Below are 18454 nucleotides of genomic sequence, written 5' to 3'. Positions count from 1 at the left end.
TGAATGAGTACGTCCAAGTAAGTACTGCCACCTTACCTGCTGCTGAAATTGCAGGTACATTAAACTTGTGAGCTTATGTCTCAGGGAGACAGACGCAGTAGAGTGCCCCTCAGATCTCAGCGATTTAAAACTCTGCAAACTCTGCATGCATAGATAGTGTCTAAAAAACATACATCTTCTTCTTATACTTCCCGCCCTTTTCCCATCGGGGTAGGCAGAGACAACAGCCTTAAACTAATTACGATTCTGACACACATCTTTTGCCTCATCACAACGCATCAGTGCTTCCGTACACGCTCGTTGGTTAAGATATCCAAGCTAACGCCTTATAAATCTGTTTTGTCAATCTTCTTTCATTTATTCTCTACATGCCCTAACCAATATTTAACAAATGAAGTAGGACAAACTTGTTTTACTTTGATGGCTTTTTGATTACCTTTTCCTAGACAGTAGTTTCCTTGCCGTAGCGCTTACGAATCAATATTCAATATAAAATTGTCAATATTATGTAAATCATTAAGTTTTCCCGAATAGATTCGACGCTCCACTTCTCTTGATACCTTCAAACAACGTGTCAAGGGTCACTTCCTCAACTCCTAAGTTTGGTCTTTTCTCTACTATCCTTTCATTTATTTCCTATACTTATAACTCATTTTTCTTTTTCCTTTAAAGTATAAAAGTATTTAATATTATTATTTATTGTTGTTTTAAAATTATTTGTATGTATATATATACAAATGATATTAAAACATATCAATGTATATACATATTAAACTGCCTCCGTGGCCGAACGGTTACCATGCCGGACTGCCACGCAGAGGTCCCAGGTTCGATTCCCGGGCCGGAGAAATGTTTGTATGGCCTACATTTATTTCTCTCGTGAGTTTGGGTGTAATTTGTGGTTGTCTATGTGTGTGTCCATGGCACCCGCGACACAGGGTTTCCCTAGTGCGGGGCTATGTCGAGTGTGTGCGTTATTTATTATTTATTTATTATATTATATTGTATTATATACATACATATAACTATATATATATATATATATATATATATACGTAATTAATTAAAAGTAAAGTAGATAGGTATCTATCTAAGTACATATTTTTATTATTACTTATGTAGTATACGATAATATTCTTTGGTTGCACCCCTTTTGCATATCCCAAATGTCTATCCTAGGGTTGCCTGGAAGAAATTGATACATGGCAATAAGGACGCCTCTTGCACATTAACTTACTATTACTATTATACTTAAGCTGTACTGTACTGTACTTTATAGCTGTACTGTATTTTAAACTATAATTTTATGTGTAATAAAGAATATTTCATTAATTCATTTAAAGTATGTCAGTACGTTGTTGATACTTATTATGTTACTGGATCCATTGAAAATCAGCATCGTAGCACATGCAGTGAGACGACACCAAGCTGAGTGGATGATGGATTCCGTGACATCACAGCATGTAAGGATTACCTCTTGATTATTTATTGTTATAGTTGTTTGTTACCTGTTTGTGTGCTATTTGCGTGTATTACATAGGGCGCACTATAAGTTTCCTGAACTGGCCACTTACATAAACAATATTTAAAAATATTTACAACATTTGAAAATGGAACTCTTTGGCTGTAGAATTTGTTTCATCTGACTGTCACTTGTTCTTACATTGTGGCGTCATTTTACAAATTGGTTGTCTACATAACCATGATTTAACTAGTGAAAATTTTCGTAGTATGATTTCCTACGTCTTTAAGTGTAATTCAACAGCTTAGCGGAGCTTCGCTCGGCTTCAATCTGCTTTTGGCGATGAAGCACCGTACACGACGACTATTTATGGCTGGTTTGCAGAATTCAAACGCGGTCGAGTGAATCTCAGTGACGAATTTCGTGATGGTCGCCCGTCCACTGCTGTGAACAACAAAAACATCGGTGCCGTGCGCCGTATGATCAAAACCATGTGACATACCATGCGATTCAAATTCAAATACAATCAATACTACACAAACATTTGGGTGTGAAAAACCTGTGCTCTCGGTGGATCCCACACAATTTGACTGAGGCTCAAAAAACGGATCGCGTCACTTGGTGCAATGTCATGCTTACCAGATTAAATGAAGGGGCGTCAAATTTGATGTCGAACATAGTAACAGGTGACGAAACATGGATTTATAGTTACGATCCCAAAACGAAGCCGCAATCGAGCGTATGGGTCTTACGAGATGTGCCTAAACCAACCAAAGTGGCGCGCGTGCAAAGTGCCTCTAAGCAGATGATAACTTCTTTTTTAATCAAACAGGACACATGGCTGCTGTTGCTTTGGAGAATCGTTATACCGTGAACAGTGATTGGCACACGACTATTTGTTTGCCGGAAGTTATTGACAAACTTCCTAAAAACAACTGTAAACGCCGTATGAGAACTGGCGTTATCGTGGTGCAAGAATGCACCACGATAACGCCAGTTCTCACACGGCCAGACATACAAATGAATTTTTGAAGGTGAACAACGTTGACCTTATGAACCTGGCACCTTGTCAATTTTATTATTTTATTTTTTGGGGAATTTATCGCTCCCCTAACTAACAATAAAACGGCCTCGTGAACTTCGTGAATGACGATATAATTATAATGTTTTAATGTTTCGTGGTTTTTACAAAATCTTTATATTGATATAAAACCGGGCAAACAATTTGCAATCGCTGACATGACCATTTACGTAACTGTAAACTGTCAAAACATTTACGGCTAGTGTGACACTCTCCTGAGCGACTCTCGTCCAAAGAGACTGCCACAGCCAGCCGGTGATAATAGGCGGCATCTAAAGCCGCCAACGGAGTGAAGAAACCGAACTTAAAAACAAAAAATAGCCTACTGAACAAAATCACTAAAATCTTTAAAACGCACATGCCTTCCTGACCGGGTCGTGTACGGAATGCCAGGCGAGGAGGTGGTTGATTTGTCTGAAGGAACTGAAGACGGCAACTGCTGCGGGACTGTAGCCAGGGGATGCCTAGTCGGTGGCACTGCAGGTGGGGGTCGGAAGCCATCGGTGACATCAGCATCGATGTACGCAGGTTTCACACGATCGATGCTGACGGTGACTGTCCTTCCGCCGACGTCAAGCGAAATTGTCTTGTCCCTTCTATCGAGGACGCGGTGAGGTCCGGAGTACGGCGGTTGCAACGATCTTCGAGACGTGTCGTCCCGAACAAATACGTAAGTGGCCGTCGCCAAATCCTCAACCAGTGAATTGGCTGCAGTAAGCTGTCGCCATTACCGCTGAATGCTCTCTTGGTTTTCCGGAATCGGATATAACCAGGAGCACGGCCGGACACATTTGACAGCTTTGCCCTGGTACCGACGGTGGTACCAGCACAAGCCGTGAGGCATCGCGGACCTTGATCTAGGGCAAGATCGGCGAGATTTGGATCTTGATCGCAAATGGCGTGTAGACAAAGCCGCTACCTGCTTACTGAGTGCCTGTAATTGAGCAATGATGGGGATCAACTCATTGTTAGAAGGCGCGAGTGGTGCAGTGGCGCACACAATCCCAGTAGATGAGGGAGTCACTTCTAAAATTTTGTCCGCCAGCTCAGCAATTTTTTCTAGGCTCAACTCAGCCTGGGCTGTCAAAATTGCCTGGACCGTCCTAGGGAGTCTGTGGAGAAATAGTTCTCTTAAAATGGTCTCGCCAGTTAAGTTGCCAGACAGGGAGCGCAAGTGTCTAAGAAACACGCTTGGTTTCCTATCACCGAGCTCTTCCCCAGAAATAAGCTGCCTGATTCGTTGAGCTTCGCTGGCCGAAAACCGCTTAATCATTTCAGCCTTAATCCAATTATACCGCTGGTCGAGAGGGGCTGGATTAGTAATTAAATCCTCCACATCTCTTGATAACCTGGAATCTATCTGTGATACCACATAGTTGTACTTGGTTTCGTCCTGAGTAATCGCTGTTAAAGCGAACTGAGCTTCTATGTGAGCAAACCATCCGGCTGGGCGGTCAAACCAAAATGGGGCTAATTTGGGGCGAACACCATATGTCGCTGGAAAGGGTGACGGTGGTTGAGCCTCTGAGGAGGAAGAGGAGGAGGGGCCTGCGCGGGAGGTTCATCCGCTATTCTAGCTTTGAGCTCAGTGTTCTGTCGAAATAGTGACTCATTTTGAGCCGCGAGCTTCTCAAGTTGTGCCTTCAATTCATCCATGACAACCACACCTCAGTACGGGTAATAAAATATTAAAGAAAACTTACCGGCAGGAAGTCAAGTCGAAAAAAAAAGGTTATAAAATACAAAATCCAAACGGTCGACGGGTGCGTGACTCGTCGTGACCTCTGGTAGATGACGTAGAACGCACGTAGAACGCACGTTCGCACGTAATTGTTTACAAGTCGCAGTCACCCAAATGTCGGAGCCGGTCCTTCATGGAAACTCCAGCGAGCGTTAGAAAGGAGTATGAGGCCTTCAATTTATTTTACTTCATCTTCTTCATTGTATTTTGAAATTTTTGTAAACTTTTATTTCTTGAGAAATGTAAAATCAAAATCGTCAACTTTTCACGGAAATGTTCGAGGCTGCCGAGATAATCACGTCGGGGTCACCAATTTGGGGAATTTATCGCTCCCCTAACGAACAATAAAACGGCCTCGTGAATTTCGTGAATGGCGATATAATTATAATGTTTCGTGGTTTTTACAAGATCTTTATATCAAACCGGGCAAACAATTTGCAATCGCTGACATGACCATTTACGTAACTGTAAACTGTCAAAACATTTACGGCAAGTGTGACACTCTCCCTGGCGACTCTCGTCCAAAGAAATTGCCACAGCCAGCCGATGATAATAGGCGGCGTCTAAAGCCGCCACAATTTATTTCCAAAAATTAAGAACCAGTTACGCGGTCAACGATTTTCATCACCGGAAGTGGCTGTCGAAGGTTATGAAAAATATGTTTCAGAGATTGTCACGGAGGAGTGGCATAAATGTTTTCAAAATTGGTTCATTCGTATGAAAAAGTGCATTAACGATAGCGGAGAATATTTTGAGAAACAATAAATTCATTTCTGACCATTTACAGTATTTTTTCTTATTCATTCCGGAAACCTATAGTGCGCCACACGTATTTAATTGTTATGTTTTTTCTTTTTCATTTCGATTTTTTTATGTTATAATTATGTTTCGTAATTGTTAAGTGTATGTGTGTTGTGTTGATCCTTTTTGGAATAAAGAGTATTTCTATTCTACTTCTTTATGGAAAAGCAGTAGGCGGCAACTACACAGAAAGCACTTGGAAATCGCACTACAAATCCCATAGTTGGTTTTTGTGATCCTTAAGAAACCATATGAACTACTGTAGTGCTGTAATGTAATGTAAGATTAAATTAAACAGTGCCAGTGACACTGAACAAAAAGATTACATGTAAAAAGTGTTTCCGCCTTAATAGATGATAAGGAAATTACCAGTGGGTGAATTCTTAGTATCATTTGTTTATTTATTAGATTAAGTGAAAATTACATTACTTGTTAGTCTTGTATTGGCTAGGTTGTAATGTAGTAATAGTAATATACATTGTAATCACAGACCACATAAATACTTGCACTTTATTGGTGCCATATAAATAAATGAAAAATTTGCCTATAGTACTAGGGGTAACACTGCTACTTAAGCTGACGACACAGCGATTCGAAAGATCCTGCTAAAGCGTCTCTAGTCTTACAACGTGGAGTCAATGAAATAACAAAATGGCTTCAGACGTGGCGAATCAAAGCTAGTGCCACAAAACCAGCTCATGTGACCTTTACACTGAGGAAAGGCAGACAGTCCAACTTGAGAATGCCGAACTTCCACAAATGATTGTGTGAAATATTTGGGCTTACTTCTCTACTATCTTGATCGGTGACTAACTTAAAAACAGCACCTGAAGGCAAAACGAGAGAAACTCAACTTGCGATACAAAAATCTGTACTGGCTGGCTGGACGAATCAGCAAGCTGTCAATAGGCAATAAACTACTCATATAAAAAAGAACACTGAAAAAAATGTACTGAGATTGGAAAAAGAAGGTAAAGATGAGTTAATTGATATGATTACCCACTTGTCGAAAAACATTTCGTGTGATTTCTCGAGGTCAGATATTAAAGATATTTACAGAGTGCGAGGGAAAAAATCTGAAGAAAAAAATTCTCCAATCATAGTTAAGACTAATTCGGCCTTAACTAAATCGGATTTTTTACGTAAAGCGAAGCTTTTTAACACTACTATGAATACAAAATTAACTGCGAGACATCTCGGGTTCAAAATACGTGAAAATACTTCAATATACCTATCGGAACATTTGACTGCTAAGGCCGCCCGACTTCACTTTCTCGCCCGTGACCTAAAAGTATCTAAAGGTTATAAATTTTGTTGGACCAATTATGGCAGAGTATATGTACGTAAAAATGATAAATCTCCGATTACTTTGATAAGAAGTGAAGAACAAGTACACCACCTTATGCTAGAAGATTGACTGTCCGCTATGGTGTTATACATGTCTTACAGCCCATGGCCATTTACCAACAAGTTCAAACCTTCGCAAATTTGTCTCATATGCTTGTTCTACGTTAAAAGGTACTATTTACGCTACTTTCGAAGTACTTATTTCATCGTTTTGCATTTTCTTACCAATGTTACTTACCTACATAAATACCAATACCGTAATTACTCAATCTCATACTCACATTTCAAACATGTCTTACCATACACATACACTACACATTTACAACATAATAACCGATACATACATAAATATATTACATACCCATCGCAGTGTAATAACATATTTTAACATTCACAAATAACTTCATTACGTGTGAAAATCAGCCTCATCATCATATCATATTAGGACTCGATATCGCTTGGTTTCTTTTTTGAATTGCTAACCTATTTTCATTGACTTACAATTATATAGACGTCGGGTCCGCGCTAAAAAGTGTCCGAACTTATAGAGCGTTAAAATCGTATACAGAGCGTCATTGACGCTTTAGTCTTCATTTGTTCGACTGACAGCGAAGCAAGCAAACAAGACAGTACTGCGATGATATTACAATTTAAATTCAACGTTTTAGCTTTTTCATATTCCTTTACATGTCACTACGTTTAAATAGGTTGACTTGGGACATTTTTTTCGTGGTTTTTGTATTAGACCTGTCGTCCATTTATTTGTAAGTCAATGCCTATTTTGTAATTTTAAATGTATGACGCTGTAAATACTTTAAATGATATTAACGGACTTGAAATTGCCCACTCATTCCAATGTGAAGCACCTAACTTAAATAAATACCTAACTTTTGAAAAAAATGACTTCACGTTGATTTCACAAAATATCGGAAGCATTTATTTTAATTTTGATGACTTTTTACTTACGCTATCTAGTTTTACTATAGATATTGACGTAATAGTACTTACGGAGTGCAGAATTCATAAATATAAACCTCTGCCCATACTCCCAAAATATGATTTGTACTCTACAGCTATCCAACTTAATCAAAATGATGGGGTGGTTGTGTACGTTAAGCAATCATTACGTCATAAGGTCAGGGAAATTAAATTGTCCGGGGCCTCTTGTTTAAAGCTAGATATATTAAATAATATTGTTTTATGCATCTACAGGTCACCATCAAATAACAATGCAGAGAGTTTCATAGATTCTTTAAATTTGCACCTTGAAGATCTAAATATCTCTAACAAAAATATAATAATTGCGGGTGACATTAATATAAATATTACCTTAAAACAGGTTGAATAACATCATAACTAGGAAGGAAACTATTTTTCCGGATTTAAATCGCGTATATTTGTTTTTTCAAACAAACCGACGTTTCGGGCCCTTTACAGGTCCCATGGTCACGGTTGACTGAGGTGGTACAGTCTTCAACCAGTTATGTCTAATATTAATGCAAACCACCCTATTTTTTCACTATAGTTACAATAGTTATTAATTAAATACCTTATTTTTTATTACGGATTTATTGAAAGAATTGGAGGTAAAGTTAAGCAGATCTGATTTTAATAAATGCATTGAAATTACAAATAAACGATCGGAATTTAAATTTCAACAATCCCAAAAAACACAGATTGGAAAATTTAATAAACTTAAACTGAAGTGCACAAGCAACGAAACGTCAACGTCACTGTCAAATGATCAAACACAAACTCAATCTGTAATAAACTTATCGAACAAAACGTTAGATCAGTCTGCTTTTTCAGTTTTGCAAAAGGGTTTGAATTACGCAGTGGCTCCTCGTCGTGTTCCATATGAAGAAATTAATTGTAACGTTGAGGATTGTCTAGTTAAAAACAACATGAGAAAGGAAGATTTGGAGGCAATACGCCAAGACGTTTCGTCAATATTGCGCTCAAATAAACAGCCCAGACCGAATCTTACTCGAGATGAATATAACGCGCTGAAGACCTTCCGCGAAGATCCTGAATTAGTCATCCTCCGTGCAGATAAAGGTAACGCGACGGTGGTCATGAATACGTCAGATTATAACAGCAAAATAACTGACTTACTATCGGATGAAAGCACGTATAAAAAGGTGAAGAAAGACCCTACCACCAAGATATTAAAAACAACAACTAACTTAATATCTAAGCACTCCGATACGCTGAAACTTGATGTAAGTGCGTTTGTGCCCTGCGCCGTGAAACCACCAAAACTGTATGGGTTACCAAAAATACATAAGGCTGACACCCCACTCCGTCCCATAGTTAGCCAGATTGACACACCAACCTACAAACTGGCTCAACACATGGCAAAGGTACTGTCACCATTGAGAGGGAACACTTCCACACATGTGAAGGATTCATACCATTTCATCAGTGGAATCAAAGATCTACGGTTAACTGATGATGACACCATGGTCAGTTTTGATGTTCAGTCGCTGTTTACCAACCTACCAGTAAAAGACTGCATTGAAATTGTACGTAGGAAGCTAAGGGAACATAATATGTCCATTGAATATGCAGAATTATTAGAACACTACCTAACATCAGGCTATCTATTGTGGAATAATGAATTCTACCTACAAATTGACGGTGTAGCGATGGGCTCCCCGGTATCTCCCGTTGTTGCCGATATTTTCATGGAAGACTTCGAGGAGCGAGTTTTACCCATGGCCCCAGCTAGGCCGAAGATCTTCAAACGGTACGTTGATGATACTTTCACAATATTACCTAAAGATAGCATACCTTCTTTCTTGGACCATCTTAATTCTTCTAGTACTAAGGTCCAATTTACTATGGAACAAGAGAATTGTGGTACTTTATAGCTTTCTTAGATGTTTTAATTAAAAGAAATCCTAATAACACCTTAGGCCATACTGTATTTCGAAAGAAAATCCATACAGATAGGTACCTCAATGGTAATTCCCATCACCATCCTAGCCAGTTAGCTACCGTGGGCAAATCTTTGTTTCAGAGAGCATATGGTGTCTGCGACAGTAATCATCTGGCGGGGGAACTTCAGCATATAAAGCAAGTCCTACATGCGAATAAGTTGAGGATTCCACGCCAATGCCGCAGGCCCCGTGTGAAACCACCAACAGTCGAGCGAAGACCTGCCATCTTACCTTACGTGAGAGGTGTTACAGACGAGATCGGAAGAGTCCTCAGGCGCGCACCTATCAAGACCTATTTCAAGCCCCTGAGGAAGATTTCTCAGTTCCTGAGACCCACGAAATGTAACATCCCCTTACAGGATGCAGGAGTTTACAAGCTTAACTGTGAGTGCGGTCTCTCTTATATTGGACAAACAAAGCGAAGTATTTGTACCCGCGTCAAAGAACATATAGCTGATGTCAAACACCGTCGCGTAAACAAGTTTGCAGTCTGCGAGCATGTCATGGATAAACCTACACATTCAATGAAGTTTGACAAACCCCAGGTCCTTGCAAAAGAAGTCCGTTATCTGCCCAGGATGCTGCGAGAGGCCATTGAAATTAAAAAACATCCTAATTTCAACAGGGAAGATGGTTTCTCCGTACCACCAGTTTGGGATCCAGTATTTCCTCTAATGAAAAATCCCAAACAGACATAAGACTGCAGTACTAATTAATATGTTTTAATTTATTCTAATTTCTATTAATAATTAATAATAAATTAAACTCAATAAAAATTCATTCAATAAAATAATTTGTAAAACTTAATGTAGCGTAAATTGGAATATTTTCTTTGTAAAATTAAAAATAAGGTATTTAATTAATAATTATTGTAACTATAGTGAAAAAATAGGGTGGTTTGCATTGATATTAGACATAACTGGTTGAAGACTGTACCATCTCAGTCAACCGTGACCATGGGACCTGTAAAGGGCCCGAAACGTCGGTTTGTTTGAAAAAACAAGTATACGCGATTTAAATCCGGAAAAATAGTTTCATTCCTATGTGTAACAATCGCGAAAACCTAAGAACTCAATAACATCATAACTACATAAAAATAGTACTAATTATCTCAATATGCTGTCTTCACATGGTATTCTAGCCGGTCACACTATTCCCACAAGGGACAAAAACTGCCTTGATCACATAATGTTAAAAATAGATAAAGTTAAATCCCGTGCCAGTATCGCGGTTTTACACACGTCTACAACTGATCATCTTACTCCTTTACTATCTCTATCTAAAGTAAAAAACCGATTACATACTAAAAAAAGTAAAATGAAAATAAATTTTGAAGAAGCCCTTGCAGACTTGCGTAATAAAAATCTATCCGAACTCTTGTTTTGTGACGATCCCAATACGATAATTAGTCGACTAATCTACACTATAACTGAAAGACTAAAGGCCCACACTGTTTCATACAACATTCCTTGCAAACAACGTGTAATAAAACCCTGGATAACACCGGGAATTTTACGATGCATAAGAAATCGTAACAAATTACAAATGAATGCAAAGAAAGACCCATTTAATCAAATATAAGTATTTGATTTAGATAACATTTATTAGATATAGAAACTATTGCAATAAGCTTATAAAAACAGTTAAAAGAAAGTTTGAACTAGAAATACTAGCAAAATCTATGAACAACAATAAATTATTATGGAAAAATATTAAAAACATGACTTACACGACTAAAAATAAAAATGTAAACTCTGAATTAATTGATCTTAAATCTTCTCCTTCTGCCTCTGCCAACTTTATCAACGAATATTTTGCAAATATAGATAAACAATTGGCTTAACATTCACTACCTAGTACACATGACCTTAATACTTACCTAAATAGTCTACCTTCTCAGTCAAACTCCTTTGTCCTATTGTCTACTGATACATCAGAAGTTAATGATATTATTGCAAGCCTCAAGTCAGACAGTGCGCCTGGATGGGATAATATCACTACCATATTTGTGAAACTAGCAAGAACTAAAGTTGTCCCCATAATCGTACATGCTGCAAATGTTTGCTTTAGTGAAAGCATTTTTCCAACCTTACTTAAACAGTCAATCATAACACCTGTATACAAGGGTGGGGATAGAGACGAAATAAGTAATTACAGACCCATATCAGTGTTACCAGTGTTTTGTAAAATATTCGAAAAATTAATTAACAAAAGACTTATTAATTATTTAGATAAGTATAACATTATGTCAGATTCTCAATTTGGTTTTCGACAAGCAAGATCTACTGAAGATGCAGTCATTGCGCTTACCACATTAATCACTGAAAATCTTGACAATAGGAAAAAATGTATTTCGGTTTTCCTAGATTTAAAAAAGCTTTTGATACTGTCTCTATCCCTATCCTAATACACAAACTGGAAAGGGTTGGCATAAGAGGAATCCCATTACGCTTGTTATCAAGTTATCTAACAGACAGGAATCAAAAGGTCAAGTTAGAAAGTTGTACCAGTGATAGTTCTAGGGTGACATATGGGGTGCCTCAAGGTAGTGTTCTTGGGCCAACACTATTCCTCATATACATTAATGATCTATGTAGTATGTTGGTCAAGAATGCTAAAATTTTTTCCTATGCGCACTGCTGTCGTCTTTGCGGGGGACTCACGGGATTCGATCAGGATTAGTGTTGAATTAGGGCTTAAACAAATAAACAAATGATTACGTAATAATGTACTCTCGTTGAATACTGTAAAGACCAATTTTCTGTATTTTACTAACTATAAAAACACACAACCTAATAAGGACTTCAGTATACAAATCCACAACTGTGACAAAGAACTTACAAATTATTACGTACCTTGTACATGCCCACGCATACAAAGGGTTGAAGAAACAAAATATCTAGGTATCATCTTGGACCAGCGTCTCTCTTGGTACCCACATCTCGAGCGTGTAATAATGAGAATCAGGAAACTAACCTGGATCTTCAAAACACTGAGATACGTCGTACCGAATAGAGGCGCTGATATGGCAGTTAACGTGGTTTCTACTAGGGATCTTCTTAAACAGATTTATGTTTCTCTTGTAGAGTCTATTATTACATACTGTATTCCGGTCTGGGGTGGTGCAGCTAAGTCAAAATTTATTGAAATAGAACGAGCTCAACGTGGTTTGATCAAAATGATGTATTTTAAAAAAAGGATTTACTCCACAGAAAAATTGTATAAGCTGACAAAGCTGACTTCTGTTAGAAAACTCTACATACTCTACACAGTAATAAAACAACATAAAAATTTACTGTATAAACCTAGGGTTACAGGTAGAAGAACATATCATAAAATTGCATTAGTACCAAAAATAAAAACTACTGCGGCTAGTAGACAGTACAAATACAGGGCCTCATATCTATATAACACTCTTAACAAAGAACTTGATATATACAACAAAATAGTTTATGACTGCAAATTGGCCATTACAAAATGGCTCGAAACTAAGTCGTATGAGGAGATTGAGCAATTACTACGAGTTTGAAATAAAAAAAATAAAAAAATATATATATATAAGTAAACATAAAAGCGAGGTATTAGTAGATATAATATTGTAATTAAATGAAATCAAAACTGAACAGAAATATGTGCGCTCACACACACACACACGCATACACACACACACGCGCACACACACACACACACACACACACACACACACACACACACACACGCACACACGCACACGCACACGCACACGCACACACACATACACAAACACCCATTCACGCACACGCACACACACATACACAAACACTCATTCACACACACTTCATGTCAAAGTCAAAGTCAAAGATTATTTATTCCATGGGTAAAATAAATTTACACTTGAAAACGTCACAGTTAAGCTACTGCTCGTTCACTACGCTGACCTCTCTGAGAAGAACGAGCAAGAAACTCTAGGGATTGCTCTTTTCAAATAAACTTAAATGCTATGGAATACACTTTGAATCAAATTTGTGTGGATTCTGGAGCCATGTCGTCTTTCCATACATCTTTATCTAACACGTAGTCTTCAACTTTGTAATATGATTTTTCAATCAAAATATTTTTAATGTAGTTTTTAAACTTAGGAAATGATAAACTTAATATATACTCCGGAATCTTATTGTAAAAACGTATACAGTTCCCCATAAAAGAGTTGTTTACCTTGATTAAACGAAATCGTGGTACCATGAGTTTGGACTTAGCTCTAAGCTAGCCGTGGGGCGACGGCTTAAGGATACATTGTCGCCTCCCCATACATGCCCGCGGGGGTCGTAAGAGGCGACCGAGGGCGTCACAAGTGTCCATCTGCTTAGCGTTGTGGTAGGCTTTGTGCCGACTGGATAGCGACCACAGTACACACGGCGGAAAACCCTCCACAGTGAAACGCTTTTGCGAATCGCGTTCAAGGATCAGTTGGTGTACATCCAGTGCACGTGGAGTTTTCGGCGCGGTATCTGGGAGGACTGAGGCGGATATTCGCCATGTCACTTGTTGAGGGATATCTAGTTGACCTGCCGGCCAGGGAGACCCGTAGAAACGGTTGTCCGCTGGCCGCCCGCGGTACAGTACAGGGGCCCAATAGGGACTAACTACCCCTAGAGGCTGCCCCACCATGCTGCGCATAATCTTGGGGTAGGTCGTCGTGCCGGTTAGTGACCGGAATTTGGGGTCCCGGCGGCATATCCCGGGGGGGTACGGGGGCCCTTCCGTTCGGCGGGTCAGCCGGCTATCCTTCAAAAGATCAACGGCATGTATTGCAGTTCCCCTCGTTTTTCTTCTTCGGTGCAGTGCCGAAGGCTTCATCTCTTCACACTACCGTCCTTCTTACCCACCATGACAGCGCAACATAAGAATGCAGATCGTTCAGCGGTGCCTAATCCCCCCACCGCGTTTATTATTGAGTTCGCTAACATCCGCGGACTCCACTCCAACCTCAAAGCTGTCCACCATCACCTCGAGACAGCCCGGCCTGCCCTGCTTTTCCTGACGGAGACGCAGATTCGCCGTCCGAATGATATGAGCTACTTGAACTACCCCGGCTACTCGCTTGAGGAAAACTTTCAGGCCAAAGCCGGGGTATGTGTATATATTCGTTCGGATGTGTGCTGTCGCCGTCTGCGCTGCCTGGAGGACCCCTCCTTTTCCACTATGTAGGTGCTCGTAGAATCTAGTTATTCAGCTAGAGTCTTCGCGTGCTTATATAGATCCCACAGCGGGGATGCGGAGACAACTAGGCTCTTTGACCAACTGAGCCAGGCGACTCTTGACGCGCAGGCGCAGTTCCCATCTGCGGAGATGGTCGTGTTGGGGGACTTTAATGCTCACCATGAATCATGGTTAAGTTCCCTCAAGACTGACCATGCAGGAAGAACTGCCCACGCTTTCGCTCTCACGCATGACTTGACCCAACTGGTAACCCAGCCCACCCGGGTTCCAGACATATCGGATCATGCACCCTCTTTGCTTGACCTTCTGCTCGCGAGTCACCCTACCTACTATACAGTATCAGTCAGCGCCCCCCTGGGAAGTTCTGATCACTGTTTGGTTGGGTGTAAGGTTTCCCAAATGCCTCCAACTAAGCTGAAGGAGGTCACTCGTCGCATTTGGCACTACTCGTCGGCGGATTGGGATGGTATGCGCGACTACTTTGCGTCCATCCCTTGGTTGCAGCACTACTTTGCGGGAAAGGATGCCTCAGCAGCTGCCGATGCTGTTGTCGATGAGATTGGAACGGCTATGAATTACTACATACCGTCTTCCAGTGTCATCGCCAATCGCAGAGGACGCCCTTGGTTCAATCGCGAATGCATGGACGCTATTAGTGAGAAACAGGCTGCATATCGTGGTTGGATCAAGGGTCGTGTAACAAAGGATCCCAACCTTGCGTCCCTTAAAGCAGCCTATAACAAAGCAACCAAGTCTTGCAGGAGGGCTTACATAAGAGCGGATGCCCAGCGCGTTTCACGGATTGGCCAGAAGCTGGTAGCCCATCCCACCGGTAGCCGTGCCTACTGGAGCCTGGCCAAAGCCGTGCAGTCCAATTTTTGTCGTTCGTCGCTGCCGCCTTTGAGGTGTCCCAATGGATTTTTGGCCTATGGCCCCGAAGAGAAAGCCAATTTATTGGCCGACCTTTTTGGGGCTAACTCGCGCATTCACGACCAAGATGCGCAACCGCCGTCAATTCCCCACTGCGGAGTCACAATGCCTGATATAGTTATCAAGCAATGTGATGTCCGCAAGGAACTGCAGACTCTTGACGTGCGGAAGGCCTATGGTCCAGATGGGATACCTCCTATCGTCCTTAAAAGGTGTGCGGCGGAGTTGTCTCCTGTACTGACGCGCTTATACCGCCTCTCATACCAATCTGGTAACGTGCCCCTAGCTTGGAGGGAGGCCAACGTGTAACCTATCCCCAAGAAAGGAGATCGGTCTGATCCGACAAACTATCGCCCAATAGCTGTCACTTCAGTGCTCTGCAAAGTGATGGAGCGGATTCTAAATATCCAGATAATCCGGCACCTGGAACGTCACTCCATTCTTAATGATCGACAGTACGGGTTTCGGCCGAACCGATCAACGGGTGACGTTCTAGCGTATCTAATGCATCTCTGGGGTGAAGCTATCGACAAACAGGGCGAAACCTTAGCGATAAGTCTGGATATTGCTAAGGCCTTTGATCGGGTCTGGCACCGTGGTCTCCTCTCCAAGCTTCCGGCATATGGTCTTCCCGGCCGCCTTTGTGAGTGGATCTACGGCTTTCTGCGCGGGCGAAGATTGCATGTCCTTGTTGACGGAAGCACTTCGCGGCTCGTGACAGTTAATGCGGGGGTGCCACAGGGCTCTGTGCTGTCGCCCACGCTGTTCCTTCTGCATATCAATGACTTATTGCCTTTTGGCAACATTCATTGCTATGCAGATGATAGCACAGTGCACGGTTGCTATTATAAGCAACCGTCAAGCAGCCGGGAGGACCCTGAGAGAAACCGGGAAAAACTTGTCGCTGAGCTCAACCATGTTTTGGAACATATATCGTCGTGGGGCTCCCGAAACTTGGTTGAGTTCAACGCCAAGAAAACCCAGGTATGCGCGTTCAGTTCCAAAAAATCCCCATTCCTTCCACTTCCCCATCTTCAGGGTACAACGCTGACGCTGCAGGACAAGCTCAGCCTGCTGGGGATGAGCATCCGGAAGGACACGAGCAACAAAGACTATATAGAGAGCGTCATCTGTACCGCGTCGCGCAAGCTTGGCATCCTGAACAAGATGCACCGATTTTTTACTCCAGAGCTGCGATACCTGTTGTATAAAGCTCAGGTCCGAAGCAGCATGGAGTACTGTTCGCACCTTTGGGACGGCTCTGCCAAGTACTTGCTCGATGCCCTAGATGGACTGCAGCGCTACGCCTTCCGTGTTGTCAACGATCCTCATGTAACTGAGCATGCGGAGTCGTTACAGCTTCGCAGAGATATAGCGTCTCTTAGCGTATTCTATCGCCTGTACCACGGTGAGTGCTCTGAAGAGTTATTCAACCTTATCCCTTCCTCTCCTTTCCATCAGCGGACCACCCGTGCCGGACTGCGTTGCCACAGTTGGACGGTCAGTTCAATACCGTCCCGCACTAAAAAGTTTGGCAATTCGTTCTTATGCCGAACCATCAAATTGTGGAACCAACTCCCGGCGCATGTATTCCCTCCCCTCTATAACATCGGGTCCTTCAAACGTAGTGTGAAGAAGCATTTGGCCAGACCGGCAAAATGATAGTGACGGAGTGAAGATATTTGTGTTTTCCATCCGTTACTCTCATCTCTGGACTGTATTCGCACTTTCCATCAGGCGCGGTGCAGTCATTTTGCCGAGTCACAATAAAATAAAAAAAAATAAAAAATAAAATAAGGTTAATATTATGGATATCTTCTTTCTTATTGAAATTATGTATATGTTTACGGGCATATAAAATATTTGAGTAAATGTACTGTGATGCCACAGTCATGATACCAGTCTCCTTAAACTTACATATTACATACATATTTTTAATCGATATAAAGCTCAACAGATATAATTAATTTATGGTATACAGACATTTGACATATTCTTGCATGATGTAAAGGTCACTGGGTATAATAAACGATTGATATAACAATTTTCAATGTAATATGCCGATGGCATAATGTTCATTTTATATAAACACTTCAGATATAACATTCACTGAGTATAATGTATTATAAATATAATTCCAGCGGTGTTTAGGTGCAATTGTGGATGAACCGAATTTGTTTGCATTTTCTAGTTGGTTCTACTTGGTCCTGTGGTTAATAGGTTAGGTTAGTACTCCGCGAGGATGACTCTCTTGCGGACCAGATTCGGCGTCGGCGACCAGGGCGGACGAGGAGAGCCTACGCCGATAGCCTCCTTCCCATCCGCGGAGGCCAGCAGGGAGCAGGGTTGGGAGGCCCTGCCCCTGCATTGCACAGGCCACCGCAGACGGCAGATGCCCCTAATGCTCCGGGGCATCACCGTGGAGGTTCCCTGCCAAGGGGGAATCGAGTAGGGGTTCGCTGAAGAAGCGGACCACCACCGGCGGAGTCGCGGTAGAATCCGAAAGGGACCCCGTGACTCTGCACGGTGCTGGAGATTCGTCGTCGAGACGTTCTCCGGTACCGCGGTGGGAGGAGGAGCATCGTGAGGTTTTTAGTGGGTATGCTCTTGGGGACCATCATAGTCCCCAGGAGAGAGTCCCACATATCCCCGCCGTCTCCCAGCGGTGGGGAATGCGTAACGCATTTTCCTCACGATAATAAAAAAAAAGGTTAGGTTAGTACATGCTGCACGAGCCGAGCGAGCGCAGCGAGCGTGCCGCGGCAGCGGCCAACGAGTGCCAGAACCGAATTTGTTTGCATTTCCTAGTTGGTTCGACCTCCTCCAGGGTTTTAGGTTAGTATAATTGTATATACTAACTTAAACCCACTGGAGTAATGTAGTGTGTAAATGAAGGGGGAGAAACACAGTGGAGAGTTCACCTGCATTGACTTAACCGATTATCGTCACAT

This window comes from Hyposmocoma kahamanoa, unplaced genomic scaffold (assembly GCF_003589595.1).
Source record: "Hyposmocoma kahamanoa isolate Upper Pololo Valley unplaced genomic scaffold, ASM358959v1 92, whole genome shotgun sequence".
Classification (NCBI taxonomy): Eukaryota; Metazoa; Arthropoda; class Insecta; order Lepidoptera; family Cosmopterigidae; genus Hyposmocoma; species Hyposmocoma kahamanoa.
This window is presented reverse-complemented; position numbering follows the sequence as displayed.